This window comes from Dasypus novemcinctus, chromosome 12 (genome assembly GCF_030445035.2).
Source record: "Dasypus novemcinctus isolate mDasNov1 chromosome 12, mDasNov1.1.hap2, whole genome shotgun sequence".
NCBI lineage: Eukaryota > Metazoa > Chordata > Mammalia > Cingulata > Dasypodidae > Dasypus > Dasypus novemcinctus.
The window spans coordinates 37,077,100-37,101,959 of record NC_080684.1 but is presented as its reverse complement, the minus strand read 5'-3'; the positions used below and the strand labels follow the sequence as shown (position 1 = coordinate 37,101,959).

At 41.0% G+C, this 24,860-nt stretch overlaps 1 protein-coding gene across 7 annotated transcripts in view; it reads left to right on the top strand.

Annotated features, from left to right (window-relative positions):
* Positions 1 to 24,860, top strand: part of SPATS2 (spermatogenesis associated serine rich 2) — a 224,417-nt gene that overhangs the window by 178,191 nt on the left and 21,366 nt on the right. The window lies entirely within an intron of this gene.

Here is a 24,860-nt window from a genome sequence, read left to right as displayed (position 1 = left end):
TTATCCTTCCTAGTGCCTGCTTACCCCAGTGGTCTCTTCTGTGTACTATTACTGAACATTTATTTGTTTCAACTTTCTTAAAATGTATTAATATTTATTCTGGGGGGAAACAAGGGTTTGGTAGTTAAAGAGGTTTGAAAATACTTTTTGAAATGTTACTACAGGTCTTCTCAGTATCTTTTTAATACTAAGAGGCATTGCGGATCTCCAAGAGGGAGTTATAGTATGCTGTTTCTCAAGTGTATTTGATAGTGGACTTTTTGGGGAAGAAATATATGCTGATATTTCCTAGAACACCAAAGTTGTTTTAAATAATAGCTAACTGATATTTAAATCGTAACTCTTTCCTAGGGGTATTTGCATTTTATAGGAGTTTTTTTTTTTTTAATGGAATAACCTTAAGGGCCAAGTTAATTAAAATGATGGTGAGATAAAGAGCAAGGTTGATATTTGGGAGTTAGGACTATCTACTCTGCTTATTTTTAAGACCTGCCTGGATCTGAAATATGAGAGGAGAGTATTCATGAATAAGTAGAACCCACTCTTCTTCCCAGTCATCCATCATTTTCTTACCTCTCTAGGGACTGTTTTAGACCATGCCCAACTGTATTTGCGTCCATAAACTTTGTCTAGTCATTTCATGCTACAGCAGACAAGACATGAGAGGAGAGTGTGAATAGCCTCAGTTCCCCTGTTTTCTGGAATTCAAGAGGGAGTAAATTAATCAAGGTGTAGAATAATACCTCCAAAAAATTGCTGACCCCTTTCTTCCCACTCCCCCATCATCCCAAATAAAAACTCTGTACAATTTAAGCATTCAGTCCCTATTCCCTACCCTCACCTCCTCCCCTGGTAGCCGGATCCCTACTTTTATCATCTGTAAAGCATAGATTGGTCTATTAAATCATAAACAAAAAGATACTTTTAGGGTAAATAATCTAGTAGTCTACTCATGGCTTATCCCAAATCCCAAATTCCACATTTCAGGATTTATAGCTAGAAACTTAACCATCATGTATTCTATTTTTCCTGCACACATTTTTATTCCTACTCGATTACACATTATCTCAAAACTTAACATTTACATGTCTTCTTCCATGTATTTGGTAATGCCACATTGCCAACCTGATATGCTCTCCTATACTTCTGTACTTATCTAAATCCAGCCAACTCTCCAAAACTGACCTAACTCTTGAAAATTTTCTAGGTAACTGATTTCTCTTCTTTCTGAACCTCTGGAAAGAAGCACCTTGGCATGCCCTTTGGCCCAGATTATTATCATATCAGACATTGTTTTCTCATTGGGATAAGAATAAAGATCTACGCATAGGGCAGCACAACTTTCCCTTCATAAGCCTCTGGTCTCCATGATTGCTTAGCTTACTGATTACTTAGCCATAGGATCTGATTCCATTCATAATCAGGCAGAACCAGGAAACACCGTTCCGTGAGAGAGATTTGTGAGTTCCTGCTGACTTGGAACCTAGCCAAGAGGGAGCCTCCTTCAATAAATGGCAAATGAAATGGCTTTCTGTCTAGGAACTGTGTATTTAGGATTGATTAGCAGGCATAGCAACTAGGTCAATTTAAATTGAGGAAAGAGATTACCTGCCCTTTTCTGCTGGTATAAAAGCCCTTCTCTATGGCTGATTGGGCTTTTAAACTTCCTTATTTCACTGCCTCTTGTAGTTGCTACTTACTTGGCATAATTGGCATAAAAAGACATAATTGGCAGGTGAGCTAACTCCATTTGGCACCAAACAAGAGCTTGGAGTTAATGTCACTTAGGAAGCCATTTTTATGTTGGTTATAGTATGAAAGAAAAGCAATGTTTTAACAGATTTGTAATGGTAAGATTGCATTATCCCTGACAAGGCACTAGGGAGATTATACAGATAACTGCTTTCATTTGGATGCCATCAGGAAATTTGAGATTATACAACACACAAAGTCATTTAAGATATTGACATTTTTGCTAGGTAAATTACTCATTTACTTTAGAAGTTACTCCTTTTTAATTTGAGCTTCTCTTTTCTTTTTCTGTTAAATCAAGTTATCAGTAGTTTTCCAAAGGTTTGTAAAAACCTTAAATTTAAAGTGCTTCTAAAAATAAAATGTCTGCAAAGCCTAGAAATAAAGGAATGGGTTAATGTAATAATGTATTATCAGTTATTAATGTGATGATCTATTAATAGTGTGTTATCAATTAAATGTAATAATGTAAAAAATGCACAGAGTCTATAGATTTAATTATTCTTCAGGTTTTGAATGTTTAACAGATATGTTCAGTTATATTACCTGATTCCTTTATCCTGATTTCTGTCCTACAAAGGAGATATTTCTTTTCCGTTTTAATATGAAAAGGGATTCAAGTCTTATGTTAAAGTGATTTGCTTAACATAACATCATGGATTGCAGGCCCAGTATTTAAATCTGTGTATTCTGACCCAATAACCTAGGATCTCATCTCATACCTCAGTGTTGTCTCACTTTCCCAATAAAACTTGGGAAGGTTCGACACTGTTGGCCCATGTCACATATAGTATTTTCTCTGACATAAAGTCTATGTAACAGAGAAACCCCACTGCAGGGAAATTTCATAACTAAGGAAGTTAGTCATTATAGAACAGGGTTAGAATGAGGAGTATCAGTATTTTGACCCAGCCTATAAAAGCCATTATAAATATTTTTAAGTTCATTAAAATAAAATGATAAAAAGAAATACTCCATCCAAATGTTCAGTGTTCTTTTGATTTTGTCATTCAGAAGGTCCTACATCAGTCTTTTAAATCCCAATATGAAGTGACTTGTGATTCACATATTCTTCAGGTTGGATCTTACCAACCTGTGGGAGGGGTATGAAGACAAAGAAAAAGGCCCCTTTGGAGGGTGGAATTATTTAAAATAAGAAAGATTTCTTGGAGGAAATAGATCGTTATCAAGCCTGCAATTTTCTTTGGCAGACAGCATGAGGTAGAACACTGCATTGAGAGGTATGATATAATCAAAGGCATAGAAGTGTGCATACTATACAATCTAGATAAGAAGTTCTGGGTGGCGGACTTGGCCCAGTGGTTAGGGCATCCGTCTACCACATGGGAGGTCCACGGCTCAAACCCCAGGCCTCCTTGACCCGTGTGCACCTGGCCCATGTGCAGTGCTGATGCGCGCAGGGAGTGCCCTGCCACTCGGGTGTCCCCGCGTGGGGGAGCCCCACGCGCAGGGAGTGCGCCCCGTGGGGAGAACCACCCAGCGCGGAGGAGGGTGCAGCCTGCCGAGGAATGGCGCCGCACACACAGAGAGCTGACAACAGGATGACGCAGCCAAAGGGAACACAGATTCCCGTGCCGCTGACAACAACAAAAGCGGACAAAGAAGGCACAGCGGATGGACATAGAGAACAGACAACCAGGGTGTGGGGGGGAAGGGGAGAGAAATAAATAAATTAAATTAAAAATAAAAAAAAAAAGAAGAAGTTCTTAGCCAGGGGTCCATGAGCTTGAATTGAAATTCAAGAAAACATTTTTCTTGTGGGGACATGTTGGTGTGGGTATGATATATTTATTAAATAATACACAGTATAGTATGGACTTAGTAAGAGGTCCATGGTTTTCACCTGACTGGCACAGGGGTCTTGGGAACAAAAAAGGTTAAACCCTTGGTCTAGATATAGCTGAGGGGTAATAGTTGAAAGTAGTGAGGGATGAACTCAGAGAGGTAGAATGGGAACATTTGATGGAAGAATCTGAATTTTTTTTTAGGTTTTCATTATTTCCCCCCCAAAATTACAACAATATTTTTTTTAAATAGAAAAAAAAGCCATATAATTCTACCACCTTAACACTTAAATAATATTTATTTTCTTTTACCTATATGCTTATAGTAATCAAAATGAGAGTATAATTTGTAATAAGTTTCAATCAAAATTATCTTAGATTTATCTCTGTTAAACTGTCTATACTGTGTTAGTGTATGTACATGTTTAAGAGTTTCCTAGAGGGAAGCAGCTCAATCGATGAGCACCTGTCTACCATGTAGGAGGCCCTTGGTTCACATCCCGGGGCCTCCTTGTGAAGACAGGCTCGCCCGCACGCTGTTGAGCACCGACTGGCCCGCAGGTGCTATGGAGAACTGACTCAGCAAGGTGACACAACAAAAAGAAGGGAGACAAGTGAGAACACAGAAGAGCCCACAGCAAATGGACACAGAGCAGACAGCACGCAAAAATAGAGTTTCTAGACAGCACATTTGGAATGTATACTGAATTGCTGGAGCTGATATGAAGGCATTTGACTAGGCTACTGAAACTGAGAAATCAAGATGTGTACAGAAAATAGAATACTAATAATTGCTCCCATTTATCGTGCTTTCATTCTGTGTCAGAAGCTTTTCTATATACTCTCTCAACAATATCACTTGTAGTATTATGCTCATTTTATAGATGAGTAAAGTTAAACACAGAAAAAATAATTACCCAAAGTCACACCTGGGTAACTTACACTTTTACACAGTACCATGCTGCGTTTTTCGTGCCTTTTTATCATTTATCTCTGTTTGCCTTTGTTCTTGATCTTTAGCTTCCAAATCCACACGTCACCTTTGATTATGGGGCATTAGACGTTGGTATCATAATTATTCCAGTCAGAGAATGTAAAGAGAAAAAAGTCATGGGTAAAACTTGAGCAGGATGGTGGCATAAGATGGTCCAGGGTGCCATGACCCCACATAATCTTTTTTTTTCCTAAATAAAACAATTTTATGATACATATTAATAAAGCATGTAATTCATCCAAAGGGTCCAGTCAATGGTATTTGGTATAATCATATAGTTGTGCAGAGCATTTTTATTGCTTCAATAATAGTAAAAAACAGATAAAACAACAAACAAAATTATTTAGGCAGCGGACTTGGCCCAGTGGTTAGGGCATCCATCTACCATATGGGAGGTCCACGGTTCAAACTCCGGACCTCCTTGACCCGTGTGAAGCTGGCCCACGCGCAGTGCTGATGCGCACAAGGAATCCCGTGCCACGCAGGGGTGTCCCCCGCGTAGGGGAGCCCCATATGCAAGGAGTGCGCCCTGTAAGGAGAGCCGCCCAGCGCGAAAGAAAGTGCAGCCTGCCCAAGAATGGCGCTGCAAACACAGGGAGCTGACAGAACAAGATGATGCAACAAAAAAAAAGAAACAGATTCCCGTGCCGCTGACAACAGCAGAAGCGGACAAAGAAGACAACGCAGCCAATAGACACAGAGAACAGACAACCGGGTTGGGAAGGGGAGAGAGAAAAAAATAAGTCTTTAAAAAAAAAAAATTATTTACCTCTCAATCTCTCTATGCTTCCTCTGCCATACATAGTTCCGCTTTCTGGCTGTTCTTACACATTTATTTATTTTTAAGTAGTTTTATTGAGATATATTTACATAGAGTTTTATTGAGATATATTCACTATACAATCTATCCAAAGTGTATAATCAATGGCTGTTAGTATAATCACAATGTTGTACATTCATCACCACAAAAATTTTAGAAAACCTGGCTTACTCTGAAAAGAAATACCCCCCCACTCCTTAGCATTCCGCTCTCAATCTCTCTATCCTTCCCCCACCTAACATAATCATGAATCTGATTTCATCTTTATAAACTGATTTATATTTGTATTTTATATAAACAGAATCATACAATATATGGTTCTTTGTGTCTGGTTTCTTGCACTTAGCATAATCTTTTGTTGATTTTTTTGTCTGATACTAACATCTTGTAGTGTTAACGTATATGTTTGGTTTCAAAGAAAAATGGTCTTATATAATTTTACTCATATTTCACGTGATATTACTGTGCTATACATTCTGTTACATGTTTTAGCTTTCCTTTCAGTAATATACATGACCTTAGACTTTCCATTTAAACCACTGTCATACCCATGTAATAGTATGGCTAGTTACAAACATTATGTTGTGCGTTCACGTTTTCTCTTCTTTTCCAGAGATTAACACACATCCTTTTTACCAATTCTGCACAACTTAACCCTCAGCTTTCCATTCTCTAACCCCATTCTATTTTCAGGTGACCCATATTCAAGTAATTAACTCGAAGAGATTACATGATATATTTAGTTCATAGTAGCACAGTCATATAGTATTTGTCCTTTTGTATCTGGCTTGCTTCATTCAGCATAATGACCTTTAAGTTCATCCATGTTGTCATATGCTTCATGACTTCATTTACAGCTGTATAATATTCCATCATATGAATGTACCACAATTTATCCGTTCATTGGTTGATAGACACCTGGATTTCCAGCTTTTGGCAATTGTGAATAATGCTGCTAAGAACATCAGTGTATACATGTCTATTTGTGTCACTGCTCTCAGTTTTTCTGGTATGTACCCTTTAGTGGTATTGCCAGGTCACATGACACATCTGTATTCAACTTTCTTAGGAACTGTCAAACAGTTATGCACATTGGCTGTACCAGTCTGCATTTCTGCAATGAATAAGTGTTCTTGTCTTTCCACATCCTCTCCAACAGTTGAAGTTCCCTGTCTTTTTAATACTGGCAAGTCTAATAGTGTGACCTGATATCTCATTGTAGCTTTAATTTGCATATCTCTAATTGCTAGTTATGTTGAACATTTTTTCATGTGTTTTTTCGCCATTTGTATTTCTTCTTTGGAAAAATATCAATTCAGTAGCCCTTTTTTTTTTTTTTAGTAGCCCATTTTTTAATCAGGTTGTTTGTCTTTTTGTTGTTGAGTTGTAGCATCTCTTTATATATATGGATATTAAAGCCTTATCATATATGTGATTTCCAGGTATTTTTCTCATTGAATCAGCTGCCTTTTCACTCCTTTGACAAAGTCCTCTGAGGTGCATGAGCGTTTAATTTTAGGAGGTCCCATTTATCTATTTTTACTTTGTTGCTTGTGCTTTGGGTGTAAGGTCCAAGAAACCACCACCTACCACAATGTCTTTAAGATGTTTCCCTACACTTTCTTCTAGTAGTTCTATGGCTTTTGGTAGGTCCTGGCTTTCATATGTAGGTCTTTTATCCAATTTGAGTTGATAGGGAGTGAGATAGGAGTACTCTTTCTCTCTTTTGGTTATAGATATCCAGTTCTCCCAGCACCATATGTTGAAGAGAATGTTTTGTCTCATTAACATGGCTCTGGTAAGTTTGTCGAAAACCAGTTGGCCATAGAGGTTAGGGTTTACTTCTGGACTTGCAGTTCTGTTCCACTGATCTATGTGTCTGTATTTATGCCAGTGCCATACTGGTTGACCACTGTAGCTTTGTAATATGTTTCAAGTTCAGGCAGTGAAATTCCTCCCACGTCACTCTTCATTTTTAGAATACTTTTAATTGTTTGAGTGCACTTTCCCTTCCAAATGCATTTGGTAATTGCCTTTTCTATTTCTGTAAAGTAAACTGTTGGAATTTTTATTGGTATTACATTGAATCTATAAATGAGTTTGGATAGGATTGACATCTTCATGACATTTAGCCTTCCAATCCATGAACACAGAATGTCTTTCCATTTGTTTAGGTCTTCATTGATTTCTTTTAGCATTGTTTTGTAGTTTTCTGCATATAGGTCCTGTACTTCTTTGAGTTAAATTGATTCCTAGGTTTGGGCCTTTTGGTTGCTATTGTAAATAGAATTTTATTGTTTATTTTCTCATATTGTTCAATAGTAGTGTACAGAAACATTACTGATTTTTGCATGTTGATCTTGTATCCTGCACTTTGCTGAACTTGTTTATTAGTTCAAGTAGCTTTGTCATAGACATTTCAGAATTTTGTAAATATAGGATTATGTCATTCACAAATAGAGTTTTACTCCCTCTTTTCCTATTTGGATGCCTTTTTCACTTCTTGTCTAATTGCTCTAGCTAGAACTTACAGCACATTGTTGAACAACAGTGGTGACAGTGGGCATCCTTGTCTTGTTCCTGAAATTAGAGAGAAAGTTTTCCATCTCTCCCCATTGAGTACGATATTGGCTATGGGTTTTTCATATATGCCCTTTATCATGTTGAGGAATTTCCCTTCTATTCCTATCTTTTGAAGTGTTTTTTATCAAGAAAGGATGCTGGGAGGAGCAAATATGGCTCAAGCAGTTGAGTGCATGACTTCCACTGGGTGGTCCCAGGTTCAGTTCCCGGTGCCTCTTAAAGGAGACAAATAACGAGCAAACAACAAGCAGGCAATAAGCACAAATGAGCAAAAAGACGAGGGAGTCTTCTCGGGGCGGGGGTGGGAAGGATGCTGATTTTTGTTGAATGTCTTTTCTGCATTGATTGAGCTGATCATGTGGTTTTTACCCTGCGATTTGTTAATGTGGTATATGACAATTGATGTTCTTATGTTGAACCACTCTTACATACCAGGAATAGATCCACTTGGTCCTGGTGTATAAGTCTTTTGGTAGGTTGTTGGATTCTATTTGCAAGTATTTTGTTGAGAATTTTTACATATGCATTCATTAGACACATTGGTCTGTAATTTTCTTGTAGTGTCTTTACCTGGCTATAATATTAGGGTAATGTTGGTTTCATAAAAGTATTGGGTAATTTTCCCTCCTCTTCAATTTTTTTGGAAGAATTTAAACAGGATTTGTGTTATTCTTCTTGAAATGCTTGGTAGAATTCACCTGTGAAGCCTTCTGGTCCTGGACTTTACTTTGTTAGGAGATTTTTGATGATGGATTCAGTCTCTTTAAATGTGATTCATTTGATAAGTTCTTGTATTTCTTGTAGCATCAGTTGGCATACTGTTTCTCATAATATCCTCTTTTGATCCTTTTTATTTCTATGGGTTCAGTTGTAACTCCCCCCTCCCCCCCCCCGCCTTTCATTTCTCATTTTATGTGTGTCTTCTCTCTTTTTTAATTTATTAGTCTAGCCAAGTGTTTGCCAGTTTTATCGACCTTCTCGAAGAACCAACTTTTGGGTTTGTTGATTTTCTCTGTTTTTTGTGGGTTTTTTTGTTCTCAATTTCATTTATTTCTACTCTAATCTTTATTATTTCTTTTCTTCTGCTTGCTTTAGGAACAGTTTGCTGTTCTTTTTGTTGTTTCTCCAGTTGTTGAGTTAGATCTTCAATTTTAATTCTTTTTTTTAATATGTAGGTGTTTAGGACTATAAATTTCCCTTTCAGCACTGCCTTCACTGTACCCCATAAGTTTTGATAAGTTATGTTCTTGTTTTCATTTGTCTCGACATATTTATTAATTTACTTACAAATTTCTTCTTTGACCCACTGATTATTTAGGAGTGTGTTGTTCAGCCTCCGCACATTTGTGATTTCACTTTCCCATCTATTATTAATTTCCAATCACTCCATTGTAGTCTTAAGAAGGTGCTTCGCATAATTTCAGTCTTCTTATATTTATTGAGAATTCCATTGTGACCTAACATGTAGTCTATCCGGAGAAAGATCCATGGGCACATGAGAAGAATGTATAAGCTGCTGAGTTTGAGTGCAGCATTCTGTATATCTCTGTTAAGGTCGTCTCATTTATTACATTGTTCAAGTTCTCTGTTTCCTTCTTGATCTTCTGTCTAGTTGTTCTATTTAATGATGTGAGTGGTATATTGAAGTCTCCAACAATTATTGTAGAGATGTCTGTTTCTTTCTTCAATTTTGCCAGAGTTTGCCTCAGGTATTTTGGGACACCCTGGTTAGGTACATAGATATTTATGACTGTTGTATTTTCCTGGTGGATTGTCCCTTTTATTAATGTATAATGGTTTTCTATATCCCTTGTCAGTTTTTTGCATTTATTATCTTTTTAAGATTTATTTATTTATTTCTCTCCCCTTCCCCCCCCCCAGCCGTCTATTCTCTGTGTCCATCCGCTGCATCCTCCTTGTCCGCTTCCATTGTTGTCAGTGGCACGGGACTCCATGTTTCTTTTTGTTGCGCCATCTTGCCGTGTCAGCTCTCCGTGTGTGCGGCACCATTCCTGGGCAGGCTGCACTCTGTTTTGCACTGGACAGCTCTCGTTACGGGGCGCACTCCCTGCATGTGGGGCTCCCCCACGTGGGGGGACACCCCTGCATGGCACGGCACCCCCTGCGCACATCAGCACCGCACATGGGTCAAGGAGGCCCAGGGCCCAAACTGCAGACCTCCCATGTGGCAGATGGACGCCCCAACCACTGGGCCAAGTCCACCGCCAGTTTTTTGCATTTAAAGTCTGTTTCGTCTAGTATCAGTATAGCTACCCCTGCTCTTCTTTGATGTGCATAGTGTATCTTTTTCCAGCCTTTCACTTTCAGCCTGTTTGTATCCTGGGTCTAAGGTGCGTCACTTTTAAGCAGCATATGTATGGCTCATGGTTTTTTTATCCATTCTGTCAACCTATATCTTTTGATTGGGGAGTTTAATCTATTCACATTCAATGATTTTACTGTAAATGCATTATTTACTTGCACCATTTTACTCTTTGGTTTTCATATGTCATGTCTTATTTGCATCTGTCTTTTTACTCTTTTAGTTATTCTTTCTGCTATTCTTGTCTTCTTTACTCTCATACAAGCCTCTCTTTCCTGTCTTTTTCTTTCACGCTGTAAGGCTCCCTTTAATATTTCCTGAAAAGGTGGATTCTTTTTTATAAACTCTCTTAGTTTCTGTTTGTTTGTGAATATTTTAAACTCTTCCTTCATATTTGAAGAACAGTTTTGCTGGATAATGAATTCTTGGTTGGCAGTTTTTCACTTTTAGTATCCTAATTGTATCATGCCTCTATCTTTTCACCTCCCTTGTTTCTGATGAAAAATTCACACTGATTCTTACTGGACATCCCTTGTGTGTGATGGTTTACTTCTTTTTCTCTTTATCTTTGACATTGGACATTCTGAATAGTACATGTCTTTGAGTAGGCCTATTTGCATCTATTCTGATTGGGGTGTGCTATGCTTCTTGGACATGTAAGTTCATTTCTTTCATGGAAATTTGGAAATTTTCAGCTACTATTTCCTCAAATACTCTTTCTGCCCCTTTTCCATTCTCTTCTCCATCTGGAACATTCCCATGACATATATATTGTTGCATTTTGTGTTGTCATTTAACTCCCTGAGCCCTTGCTAACTTTTTTACATTCTTTTCTCTCTTCAATTTTAGCTGTTCTGTCTTCGGTACCATTTATTCTTCTATCATTTTGAGTCTGCTGTTGTAAGCTGCTAATATGTTGTGTTTTGTTTTTTTTTTAAGATTTATTTTTTTATTTTATTCCCTCCCCCCCTTTTCCCGGTTGTCTGCTCTCTATGTCCATTTGCTGTGTGTTCTCCTGGGTCTGTTTGTATCCTCATTAGGCAGCTCTGGGAACCGATCCTGGGACCTTCTGGAGTGGGAGAGAGGCAATTACTCTCTTGCGCCACCTCCGCTCCCCTGTTCTGCTATGTCTTCTTATTTTCTCTCCTCTGTGTCTCTTGCACCATCTTGCTGCACCAACTCTCCACACCATCCAGTAGGCCTGCATGGGGTGGCCTTTCCTGCATGAGGCGGCATTCCCATGCAGGCAGCTCTCCTGCGTGGGGCTGCATTCCCGCATGGGCCGGCACTCTGTGTGGGTCAGCTCGCCGCGTGGGCCAGCTTGCCGTCACCAGGATGCCTTGGGCATCAACCCTGGACCTCCTATGTAGTAGACGGGAGCCCAGTTGGTTGAGCCACATCCATTTCCCTCTACTGTGTTTTGGGTTTTTTTTTTTTTAAGATTTATTTTTTATTTATTTCTCTCCCCTTCCCTACCCCTCCCCAGTTGTCTGCTCTCTGTGTCCATTCGCTGTATGTTCTTCTGTGTCTGCTTGTATTCTTGTCAGCAGCACCAGGAATCTGTGTGTCTCTTCTTGTTGAGTCATCTTGCTGCATCAGCTCTCTGTGTGCGTGGTGCCACTCCTGGGCAGGCTGCACTTTTTCATGCTGGGCGGCTCACCTTTAGGGGTGCACTCCTTGCTCATGGGGTTCCCCTGCATGGCACAGCACTCCTTGTGCCCATCAGTACTGCACGTGGGCCAGCTTATCACACAGGTCAGGAGGCCCTGGGTTTGAACCTTGGACCTCCCATGTGATAGGCGGATGCCCTATCTGTTGAGCCAAATCCGCTTCCCTCTAATGTGTTTTTTCTTTTTTTTTAAAGATTTATTTATTTATTTAATTCACCCCCTCCCCCGGTTGTCTGCTCTCTGTGTCTTTTTGCTGCGTCTTGTTTCTTTGTCCGCTTCTGTTGTCGTCAGCGGCACGGAAAGTGTGGGTGGCGCCATTCCTGGGCAGGCTGCACTTTCTTTCGCGCTGGGCGGCTCTCCTTCCGGGCGCACTCCTTGCACGTGGGGCTCCCCTACGCGGGGGACACCCCTGCGTGGCACGGCACTCCTTGCGCACATCAGCACTGCACTTGGGCCAGCTCCACACGGGTCAGGGAGGCCCGGGGTTTGAACTGCGGACCTCCCATGTGGTAGACGACGCCCTAGCCACTGGGCCAAGTCCGTTTCCCCTCTAATGTGTTTTTTATCTCACCTATTGTGTCTTTCATTCCCGTGAGCTCTGTTACTGTTCTGTTCATGTTTTCAAATTCTTCTCTGTGTTCGCTCAGTGTTGTCTTGATGTTCTTTATTTCTTTAGCCATATTGTCTTTCAACTCATTTTTTTTAATCAACAAAGCATTTTTAAAAATTCTCCTCCCCCTTGCAGCTTGCTTGCTGTTGCTCTCTCTGTCCATTCACTGTGCATTCTTCTGTGTCTGCTCGTCTCCATTTGTTGCATCATCTTCCTGCACCAGCTCTCTGCGGTGCAGGCCATCAGCTCTCTGTGGGCTCGGGCCAGCTTGCCTTCACAAGGAGGCCCCGGATGTGAACCCAGGGCCTCCCGTATGGTAGGCAGGAGCCCAATCAATTGAGCCACAGCCTCTTCCCTCAACTCAGTTTGATTTTGGAAATCTATGTTCATCCCCATGATTAGTTGTCTGAAATCCTGCATCATTTCTGGGTCTTTGATATATTCCTTTCTTTGAGCCATTTCTTCAATTTTATTTGTATGCCTTATATATTTTGCTGATGTCTAGGCATCTCATTAGGATGGTGAGATTACTCAGGTGCTCAATTTGTCTCTCTTTACTAATAATTTAGTGGCTGGAGCCTGTGTGGTTTTACTCTTCTATCATTCCTGGTTCAACCTGATCTGGGTCTTTAGGATTGTCCCTGATAGTTGCTCAAATCTGGGCCCTGGACCCAGTAATGCATTTCAGCCCTCCTTCCTGTGGCCTTGGGGAGGGAAGCTGTAAAGCCTAGAAAAAAGCCTCTCTCATTTACTTCTCATTTTCTTACATGTACTTCCTGGGTCCACCAGCAGATGATGCTCTTTGGCAACCTTCTTATTTCAAAACCTAGTCGGAGTTTGTTTCCTGCAACATGGACTGACCAATGTGATAGAGGATCTTGCCTCTTAGCTCTTGCTAAGAGCCTCAAACTTCCTCAGAGGCAGTTCTCCAACCTTAGCTGGCAGCCCCATCCTTTTTCCCGGGTAGGGAATAATTCCATTTCCCTCTGCATCTTCAACAACCAGTCCCACTCAGTAGAGTATAGAGAGAGAGGGAGAGTATTAGATCTCTTTAGTCCTTTGCCAGATCCTGAGGCAGTAGCATGGCCCCACCCATCCTGGAAGGCTTGTGGGACACAGCAGACCAAATTTGTGGGTCAAAAGCTGAGTCACCCTTTGACTGTGTCCTTCTCTTTCTCCCCTTTCCTGCAGAGGATCCCTGGGCCCTTTTGTCTATAGCCATCAGGCTGAGAATTCATTTTATCTATAGGGTAGGGGATTATGCTGGCAGTTCAGCTGCTGCTTTTAACCACAGTTTGGCCATTGTGATTACTTTCTTTTGCCTGTCTTCTTCTGGGTGTTGTCCAGCCTTCCCCTGGTTTCCTAAACTCCAGAAGTTTTTTCCCAGGCAATTTCTTCCTCTTCTCTAGCTATTTTTCTGAAAGACAAGAGAGTCCTGTGTCTTTCTAGTCTGCTGTCTTAGAATCTTTTAATAACCAGCAAAAACTGACAGAGCCTTCTCCCTCAGAGCTCCAGAAAACATTTAAAGGCTTGCACTAACTGTGTGAGTACCTAATCAAGAAAATGCAGTTTAAAAAGCAGTAGGAGAAGCTCTTGGTGCCCTTGTTCACCTCTCTTCTTCCCCTCCCAATCACAGTATGAGCCAACTTGTGCTCTCATTGTAGGTCCCAGGCCTTCCATATAGTAACCCCTATATGCCTACTAGGATGTATATGTGTTGGTTCTAATCAATTGGGTATCACTGTGAAAGATAGAACTAGGAAATTTCCCTTGGGTTTGCCCTCCCAGAACTTGTCCTACAAGCAGAAACGGCTTGCAGACAGCTAAAGCAGTTTTAAGAAACAATGAATCACTGAGGCCTGGGTCAAATGCTTACCTGCTTTAGTGTTTTAAGCACTAGTCTAGGAAAGATGCAGCCTCTGAAAAGACAGTGAGGACCCTGTACTTTGCATCACCTTAGACTGATTTTCTTAGTAGGAGGTATAAACACTGAAGGAGAGCACTGGCCGACACAGATCCAATTTGCAAAGATGTGAAAAGTGTTTTTGTATTGATTTGTTTTTTTTGTTACTCATGGTAGTCAAGGAAATCTCTGTCATATGACAAGCTGGATGCAAACTTAAGGAACAGACAGCTCAGAGACTAAATCCCAAAGTTAATGCCCTAAAATATTAAAACATAGTGTGCAACAAAAGAGTACAGGACAACAAAGACACTAGAAATGATCCATCCAAAGGAACAAGATGATAACCCAGAAGCTACCTACAAGAAGACCAGACTTTGGATATAACAAAGTTTTTAAAAATGATCTTCATTATGCTCAAGGAGATAAAGAAAAAAAAATAGAAAGAACCAGAGGATATCAGAAAAAATATTAACTGGATCATATGAAAATCTCATTAAAGGGATAGAAAACGAACTGTGGCAGTTTGATTATATTGATGAATTCCAAAAAGAAATATTGATTATGTCTGTAAACTGGTCTATTCCTTTGGGCTCCTGATAGCCCTTTGATTGTGTTAGATCCAGCTGAGATGTCTGACTAAATTATGTTAAGATTAGGGCTCTGATCCATCCACGTCATGAGAGTACAACGCAGCACTGAGTCCCACCCAGCCCCTTGGACTGGTAAAACAGATTTTCACATGGAAGTAGATACAGAAGCAGATAGGCAGAAAGAGAGCATGCTGCATAGACATGTCCCTGGGAAGAGAAATGAGACTGATAGTCTATAGCTGGCCTTGTGGAGAGACCAGAGCAGCTTAGCCCAGAAAGAAACAAGCCCTGGGGAGAGTAACTAGCCTTATGCCAGGCTACAGCTGAGATCAGAATAAGCTCAAACCACCACACCTGAAGAGGAAGAAGGAAGGCCGAACCCTCTCAGACATTGTCAGTTTGTGTCAACACATGGCAACAGACTTTAGGGGAGAAAGTACCTCTTATGGCACCTTGAGTTGGACTCTTTCGGGCCTGGTAACTCTAAGCTTCTATCCCAAATAAATATCCTTAATAAAAGCCAACAGACTTCTGATATCTTGCATCAGCACCCCTTTGGCTAATACAGGAAAACCAAACAGAAATATTGGAGTTGAAAACCACAGTACATGAAATGAAAAATTCCCTGCAGGGTTTCAACAGGAGATTGGAGCTGACAGAAGAAACAATTAGTGGACTCAAAGCTAGACATTTGAAATGATTCAGGCTTAGGAAGAGAAACAAAAAAGAATTTAAAAAGCAGACAGTATAAGACACCTGTGGGACATCATCAAGCATACCAGTAATGCATTATGGGAGTTCCAGAAGGAGGAAAAAGGGGGAAAATGTCAGAAAGCATATTCAAAGAAATAATGGCAGATGACTGCCCAAACTTAATGTAAGACATGAATATGCATGTTCAACAAGCCCAGTGAAACTCAAACAGGTGAACTCAAAGAGAAACACACACATACATACATAGTGGTCAAGCAGTTGAATGCCAAGGACAAGGAGAGAGTTCTGAAAGCTGTAAGACAAAGCCTGTATGTTATGTACAAGAGAAACCCAGTAAGATTAAGTGCTGATTTCTCATCAGAAACCATGGAAGCAAGAAAGCAGCGGTACAAAATATTTAAAGTGCTGAAACAACACAATTGCCAAACAAGAATTTTTTGTCTGGCCAGACTTTCAAAAATGAGGAAGAGATTAACACATTCTCACATCAAAAGCTAAGGAAGTTCATCACCATTAGATCTGCCCTACAGGCAATGCTATGGGGAATTCTTCAGACTGAAAGGACAGGACACTAGATAGAGGCTCAAAATAGCATAAGGAAACAAAGACCTATGGTAAAAGTAACTATCAGTAATTATAAATGCCAATGCTATTGCATTTTTGGTATGTAAATCCATTTCTTCTTCCAAGTTCTAAAATGTGAATACATGAAAAAGTAATGATAAATCTGTGATTTTGGATAAAAAAATGTATAAAAATATAATTTGTAACAAGTGCAACAAAAAGGTGGAGGGTGGAGTGACCTAGGAATAGTGTATGTGTATGCTATTGAAGCTAAGTTGGTTTTGAATTAAATATGATTGTTATTATTTTAGGTTGTTAAATTTAGGACCAGGATAAACACAAAGAAAATATGTGAAAAATAAATTCAGAAAGAAATGAGAATGATCTCAAAATGGTACAATACCAAAAAAAATATGTTTGAAATTATGTAATAATGGAAGAATTGAGGTACAGAAAAAGGTATAAGATCATGTTGCAAAATGGCAGAATAAAGTGTTGCATTATCACTAGTGACTGTAAATGTAAATGGAGTAAACTTCAGTCAAAGGCAGAGGTTAGTAGAATGGATAAAAAAGCATAACCCAACTACATACTCCTTATATAGGAGTCACCTCAAATTCAAAGACAAATAGTTTGGAAGTGAAAGGATGGGGAAAAGAAGATGCCATATGAATAGTAACCAAAAGACAGCTGGGGTATCTATACTAAGATCAGGGTAAAATAGACTTTGTCAAAAACTGTACAGGGTCAGGTCAACAAGAGGACATAACAACAATAAATATGTAAGTACCTAATGGAGAGCCTCAAAATATGTGAAACAAATAATGACAGATTGGAAGGGAGAAGTAGGTGATTCTACATTAATAGTTAGGAAACTTCAAAACACCACTTTCTATAATGGATAGAACATCTAGGCAGAAGATCAATAAAGAATAGAAGACTTGAATGATATGATACTCTAAACCAACTACCTAACAGACATATATAGAATACTTTACACAACAGCAGCAAAATACACATTTTTCTCTATGGTACAAGGATCATTCTCCAGGATAGACCATATATTAGGTCTCGACAGAGAGAGAACTGAAAAATTCACAAATATTTGGAAATAATTGCTCTTTTATTACTGTGTTTTTTTTTAAAGATACGTAGATCTCACAAAATGTTACATTAAAAATTATAAGAGGTTCCCATATACCCCACTCCTCACACCCCCTACTGCTCCCACATTGACAACTTCTTTCATTAGTGTGATACATTCATTGCATTTGATTAGTACAATCAGTGGGTAAAAGAAGAACTCACGAGGGAATATCTTAAGGCAAATGAAAATGAAAACACAACATACCATAACTTAAGGGACACAGCAAAGGCAGGGCAGAGAAGGAAATTTATAGCTCTAAATGATTACATTAAGAAAAAAAACTCAAATCGGCAAGTAACCTCACAACTAGAGGAGCTAGAAAAAGAGGAGCAAAAGAAAAAAAAAAAGAGCAAACTAAATCCAAAGGAAACAAATAGCAAAGATTAAAGGAGAGAGAACTAAAAAACAAAACTATAAAGATCAACAAAACTAAAGTTGATTCTTTGTCAGTGACCCGACCCATGGATCAGTCGAACCAAGACCTGAGGGAGGGAGTGGGAATGAAAAGGGGACAAGAGACACAAAGAATGGAGACAAGACAGGATTCTGATCAAGTCTCGTTTATTGAGGGTAAATCAGGGGTATTTATAGCCAGGAATGAAGGAGGTAGTATGTACTGACAACAGTGCATGTGTCAGTAAGTGATTAGGTAACTAGATTTTCGGTTTTCGCGCCACACGCATGCACAGATGGTTGTTTGGCAACGTCCACGGAAAAACTTTCGCGTGCTTTAGGGAGTGCCCAATCGGAGCCCGGGGGAGTGGCGTAAAGAGAAATAGAAACTTAACTTACTTCAGTGAGGATGGGGGAATAGAAACCTAACTGGGAAACGGACTTGGCCCAGTGGTTAGGGCGTCCGTCTACCACATGGGAGGTCCGCAGTTCAAACCCTGGGCCTCCTTGACCCGTGTGGAGCTGGCCAATGCGCAGTGCTGATGCGCGCAAGGAGTGCCGCGCCACGCAGGGGTGTCCCCCACGTAGGGGAGCCCCATGCGCAAGGAGTGCACCCGTAGGAGAGCCGCCCAGCGCGAAAGAAAGTGCAGCCTGCCCAGGAATGGCGCCACCCACACTTCCGAGCCACTGAGGACAGCAGAAGCGGACAAAGAAACAAGATGCAGCAAATAGACACAGAGAACAGACAACCGGGGGACGGGGGAGGGAATTAAATAAATAAATCTTTAAAAAAAAAAAAAGAAGCCTAACTGGGTTAGTATCTAAGATGGCGTTGGTAACAAAATGGCCGATACAATATTAGTGCCAGAGGCAGCTTCCCACATGTCAGGATCAATAAAAACCTTTACCTATACTGACAAAGAAAAGAGAGAGAATGCAAATAATTAAAGCCAAAAATGAAATAGGGAAGGGAGACAGAGTTACCACCCCCATAGAAATGAGTATTATAAGAGGATGCTATAGACAATTGTATGGCAGCAAATTAGATAACCTAAATGAAATGGACAAATTTCTAGAAACACAAAAAGTGTCTACACTGACTCAAGAAAATATAGAAGGTCTCAACAAACCAGTAACGAGATTGAATCAGTCATCAGAAACCCAACAAGGAATATAATATGGATTGGAGTGGACTTGCTGGTATTTGACTATAGAACTGTTGTGACTTTAGCAATGGAAGAAATTGTACTGTTGCTGTGGAGATGGTGGCCATGGGAGTTGCTGAGGGAAGGGAGAGGAAGGAAGAGGTGTGCTATAGGGTATTTTCGGGACTTGGAGTTGTCCTGAATGATATTGCAGGGACAGATGCTGGGCATTGTATATCCTGCCATAACCCACTGGATGGACTGGGGGAGAGTGTGAACTGCAATGTAAACTATGGTGTGTAGGGTGTGGTAGTGCTCCAGGGTGTATTCACCAAATGCAATGAATGTGCCTCACTGATGAAAGGGGATGTTGATGTGGGAGGAGAGAAAGTGGGGTGAGGAGTAGGGTATGTGGGAACCTACTATGGCTTTTTTTTTTTAAGATTGATTTATTTATTTCTCTCCTCTTCCTCCCTACCCACCCCCATTGTCTGCTGTCTGTGTCCATTCTGTGTGTTCTTCTGTGTCCACTCGCATTCTTGTCAGTGGCACCAGGAATCTGTCTCTTTTTGTTGTGTCATCTTGCTGCATCAGCTTTCCGTGTGTTTGGTGCCATTCCTGGGCAGGCATCTTTTCACGCGGGGCACTCATTGCGTGTGGGGATCCCCTATGTGGGGGACACCCCTGCGTGGCATGGCACTCCTTGCATGCATCAGCACTGCATGTGGGCCAGCTCATCACACAGGTCAGGAGGCCCAGGGTTTGAACCGCAGACCTCCCATGGGGTAGGCGGACTCCCTGTCCATTGGGCTAAGTCTGCTTCCCTATTTATCTTTTTTAAAAAAAGAATAAAAAATAATAAAGAGGGGAGAAAACTCTCCCAAAAAAGACAATCCCAGGACTAGGTGGCTTCACTGGTGAATTCTACCAAACGGTCCAAGAATTATTATCACCATTCTTGCTTAAAACATTGAAAAAAATTGTAGAAGGGAGGAACACTTCCTAACTCATTCTTTTTTTTTTTTAATTGATTTTGTAAAAATATTACATTAAAAAAACAATATGAGGTCCCATTCAACCCCACCACCCCCACCCCACCACTCCCCCCCCCACCAACACTCACTCCCATCATCATGATACATCCATTGCATTTGGTAAGTACATCTCTGGGCATCTCTGCACCTCATGGTCAATGGTCCACATCATGGCCCATACTCTCCCACATTCCATCCAGTGGGCCCTGGGAGGATTTACAATGTCTGGTGATTGCCCCTGCAGCACCATCCAGGGCAACTCTAAGTCCCAAAGGTGCCTCCACACCTCATCTCTTCCTGTCATTCCCCATACCCATATCAGCCACCATGTCCACTTTTCCCACTCCACTCCAATGCCACCTTTTCTCTGTGGACCCTGGATTGGTTATGTCCGTGGCATCTCTATGTCAAGAGGAGGCTCAGATTCCACATGGATACTGGATGCAATCCTCCTGCTTTCAGTTGTAGGCACTCTAGGCTCCATGGTGTGGTGGTTGTCCTTCTTCAACTCCATCTTAGCTGAGTGAGGTGAGTCCAATAAATCAGATTGTAGGAGCTGAAGTCTCTTGAGGCTCAGGGCCTGGCTATCATATTGTCAGTCCAGAGATTCAAATCCCCTAAATATATCTTAAACCCCAACACCAACTACAATTCCAGTAAAGTAGCGTGAAAGTCTTATGAAAAGAGATTCCATCTGAGTCCAGTTTCATCACGCAGAAACACCAGCTCCAAAGAAGGGCCATCTGACATGGCAGTGAACCCCATCTGCCATGACCATAGAGCCCGTGGGTCTCTTTAGCCCTCAAAGGAACCAATACCTGGGGTTGTATCTACTTTATCTGTCTCTTAGATTCTGCTCAGTTGTGCATAAGGGCAATCCTTCTGACAGCCTCCAGACTCTTTTTTTAGAGACTCGTAGCCATATAAACTCATTTCTCCTTTCCATTTCCCCCTTACATTAGGTCAAACAGCATTTTAAAGTCATGTTATTATATGTAGACAGGGATATTCTGCTAGATTCGCATTGAATCTTCAATTCAAGGTCATTTTCCAGTTGCATCATCAGTTGGTACTTGATAGTGATCCCTCGGTGTCAGGGAGGCTCATCCCCGGGTGTCATGTCCCACACTGGGGGGAAGGCATTGCATTTACATGCTGAGTTTGGCTTCGAGACTGGCCACATTTGAGTAACATAAAGGCTGTCAGGAGGAAATTCCCAGGCACAGTGCTGCTCTAGACCTTGTTCTTATTTCAGGCATATAGGCTCACAAGCATAGTCATTAGTATCATGCTCTCCCTGTTGGACCCTCATTTCTTCCTGGTCCTAACCGTTGTACCTGGGGTACTGCCGCTGCTCCCCTCCTAACTCATTCTGTAGGCCGGTGTCACCTTAACACCAAAGCCAGATAGAGATACCACAAGAAAATCAAATTACAGACTAATACACCATATGAATACAGATGCAAAAATAATCCTCAACAATATACTGGCAAACTGAATCTAACACACATTATAAGAATTATATACTTTCATTATGTGGGGTTTATCCTAGGTATGCAAGGGTGGTTCAATATAAGAAAATCAATAATGGAATATACCACATTAATAGAACAAGGGGGGAGAAACCATATGATCATTTCAGTAGACACAGAAAATGCATTTGACAAAATCCAGCAAACCGCCCCCCCTTTTAATAAAAACACTTGGAAAACTAGGAATAGAAGGAAACTTCTTCAGCATGATAAAGGGCATATATGAAAAACCCCTAACATCAAACTCATTGGTGATAGACTGAAGGCCTTCCTTCTAAGATCAGAAATAAGACAAGGAAGCCCACTGTCACCAGTGTTATTCAACAATGTACTGGAAGTTTTAGCCAAAAAAAGAAAAGCCATCCAATTAGAAAGGAAGAGGTTAAAACTTTTTCTATTTTCAGATGAAATTAAGGGGAGGCGGGGGGAATTACATTTACAATAGCAGCTAAAAGAATCAAATATCTAAGAATAAATATAAGCAAGTATGTAAAGTACTTGTGCACAGAAAACTGCAAATCATTGCTAAAAGAAGTGAAAGACCTAAATAAGTAGAAGGCCATTCCATGTTCATGGATTGGAAGACTAAATATTGTTAAGATGTCAGTTCTACCCAATGCAGTTTCCAAATTCAATGCAATCCCAATCCAAATTTCAACACCTTTCTTTTCAGAAATGGAAAAGCCAATCATTAGTTTTAAATGGAAAATTAAGGGACCCCAAATAGCCAACACCATCTTGAAAAAGAAGAGTAAAGGTGGAGGAAAAAACACTTGCTGATTTTAAAAACTTACTACAGACTTCCAGGAAGATGGCAGACTAGAACAGGGAGACTCTCTTCTCTGCCAGAAAAAATAGCTAGAAGACAGGCTGAAACAGACTGGAAAAAAAGATCTTTCTAGGATTTAGTTAGGACACCAGGCGAAGGCTGGACACTGTCCAGAAGAGAAAGGGACAAAGGAGGGGAATTGCGACAATGGCAACATTGTGAGTTGCCGCCAGCGGCTGCTACTGCTGGCACCCTCCTCACATTAAAGACACTGGAATTCTCAAGCCTTTGAGCCAGCTATAGACAAAGGGGGCTCCAGGGATCCACTGCCCCAGGAAAAGGGTAGAGAGAGGGACACAGCCTAAGGCTAACTCAGCTTCTGACCAACAAATTTGATCTGCTATGTCCCTCTAGCCCTTCAAGGCTGGATGGGCTGTGCTGTTGTTTGCCATGGGAGATGGCACAGGACTGGAGAGATTCAACCCTCACAAGCTCCCTCTCTACTAACCGGGATTGATTGTTGAGGAAACAGAAGCGAGTGGAATTATTTCCTACCCAGGAAAACAGAAGGGGCTACCAGAGAAGGCTGGAGAACTGTATCTGAGTTTGAATTACAAGGCTCTTAGCCCCCAGGCAGGATCCTCTGTCATATTGATCCCATCAGTGTTGCTGCAAACATACTCTGACTAGGCCTTGAACTAAGAGGGCTGCCAAAGAGCGCCATCTGGCGATGGACTTGGCCCAGTGGTGAGGGTGTCCGCCTACCACATGGGAGGTCCGCGGTTCAAACCCCGGGCCTCCTTGACCGGCGTGGAGCTGGCCCATGCGCAGTGCTGATGCACTCAAGGAGTGCCCTGCCACGCAGGGGTGTCCCCCACGTAGGGGAGCCCCACGCGCAAGGAGTGTGCCCCGTAAGGAGAGCCGCCCAGAGCAAGAGAAAGTGCAGCCTGCCTGGGAATAGCACCGCACACACAGAGAGCTGACCCAACAAGATGACGCAACAAAAAGAAACACAGATTCCCGGTGCCCTTGATAAGGATAGAAGCGGTCACAGAAGAGCACACAGCAAATGGATACAGAGAGCAGCCAACTGAAGGGGGTGGAATAAATAAAAAATAAATCTTTAAAAAAAAAAAAAAGATACATTAGAGACTGGGAAGCAGATGTGGCTCAAGTGATTGGCTTCTGTCTACCATTTGGGGGCATCCCAGGTTCAGTTCCCAGGGCCTCTTGGTGAAGGTGAGTGGGCCTGCTCCGCGGAGAGCTCACCACATGTTAAATCACAGTGCAGGGAAACGGACTTTGGCCCCGTGATTAGGGCGTCCGTCTACCATATGGGAGGTCCGCGGTTCAAACCCCGGGCCTCCTTGACCCGTGTGGAGCTGGCCATGCGCAGTGCTGATGCGCGCAAGGAGTGCCGTGCCACGCAAGGGTGTCCCCCGCGTGGGGGAGTCCCACGCGCAAGGAGTGCGCCCGTGAGGAAAGCCGCCCAGCGTGAAAAGAAAGAGCAGCCTGCCCAGGAATGGCGCCGCCCACACTTCCCGTGCCGCTGACGACAACGGAAGCGGACAAAGAAACAAGACGCAGCAAATAGACACCAAGAACAGACAACCAGGGGAGGGGGGAAATTAAATAAATAAATAAATCTTTGAAAAAAAAAAAAATCACAGTGCAGCTCTCAATAAATATAAAAAGATTGAAATTATATAAAGCATCTTCTCAGATCATAATGGAATGAAATTGGAAATCAATAATAGGAAAAAGGTAAATTCACAAATGTATGGAGGCTAGAAAGTACACTCCTAAATAATCATCAGTAGTGTTTTGTACACTTGTATTGAACAATTTGAGGAGGAAGTAGGAGGAAATATTCCATTTACAATAGCAACAAAAAGATTCAAATACCTAGGAATTAATTTAACTAAAGTTGTACAGGACCTATATACAGAAAACTGCAAAACAATGCTAAAAAAATTTTTTTTAAAGACCTAAACAAATGGAAAGATGTTCCATGTTCATGGATTGGAAGAATAAATATTGCAAAGATGTCATTCCTACTCAAACCAATTTGTAGATTCAATGTAATACTAATCAAACTTCCAACAACCTATTTTACAGAAATAGAAACGGTGGGCACCTGACTCATTTGGAAGGGAAAGTGTACCTGAATAGCGAAAAGCGTTCTAAAAAAGAAAGTGTTATGGAATTTCACTACCTGACCTTGAAACATATTACAAAGCTACACTGAACAAAACTGCATGGTACTGCCATAAAGATAGAACCATCAATCAGTGGAATGAAATTGAGAGTCCAGAAATAAATGCTCACCTCTACAGTCAACTGGTTTTCGACAAATTTACTAAGTCCATGTTAATCAAAAAAAGGAAAGAGGATCCCTATCTCACTCCCTTTCTAAGAATCAACTCAAAATGGATCAAAGACCTATCTATAAAAGCCAGGACCATAAAACTACTAGAAGAAAGTGTAGGGAATCATCTTAAAGACCTGT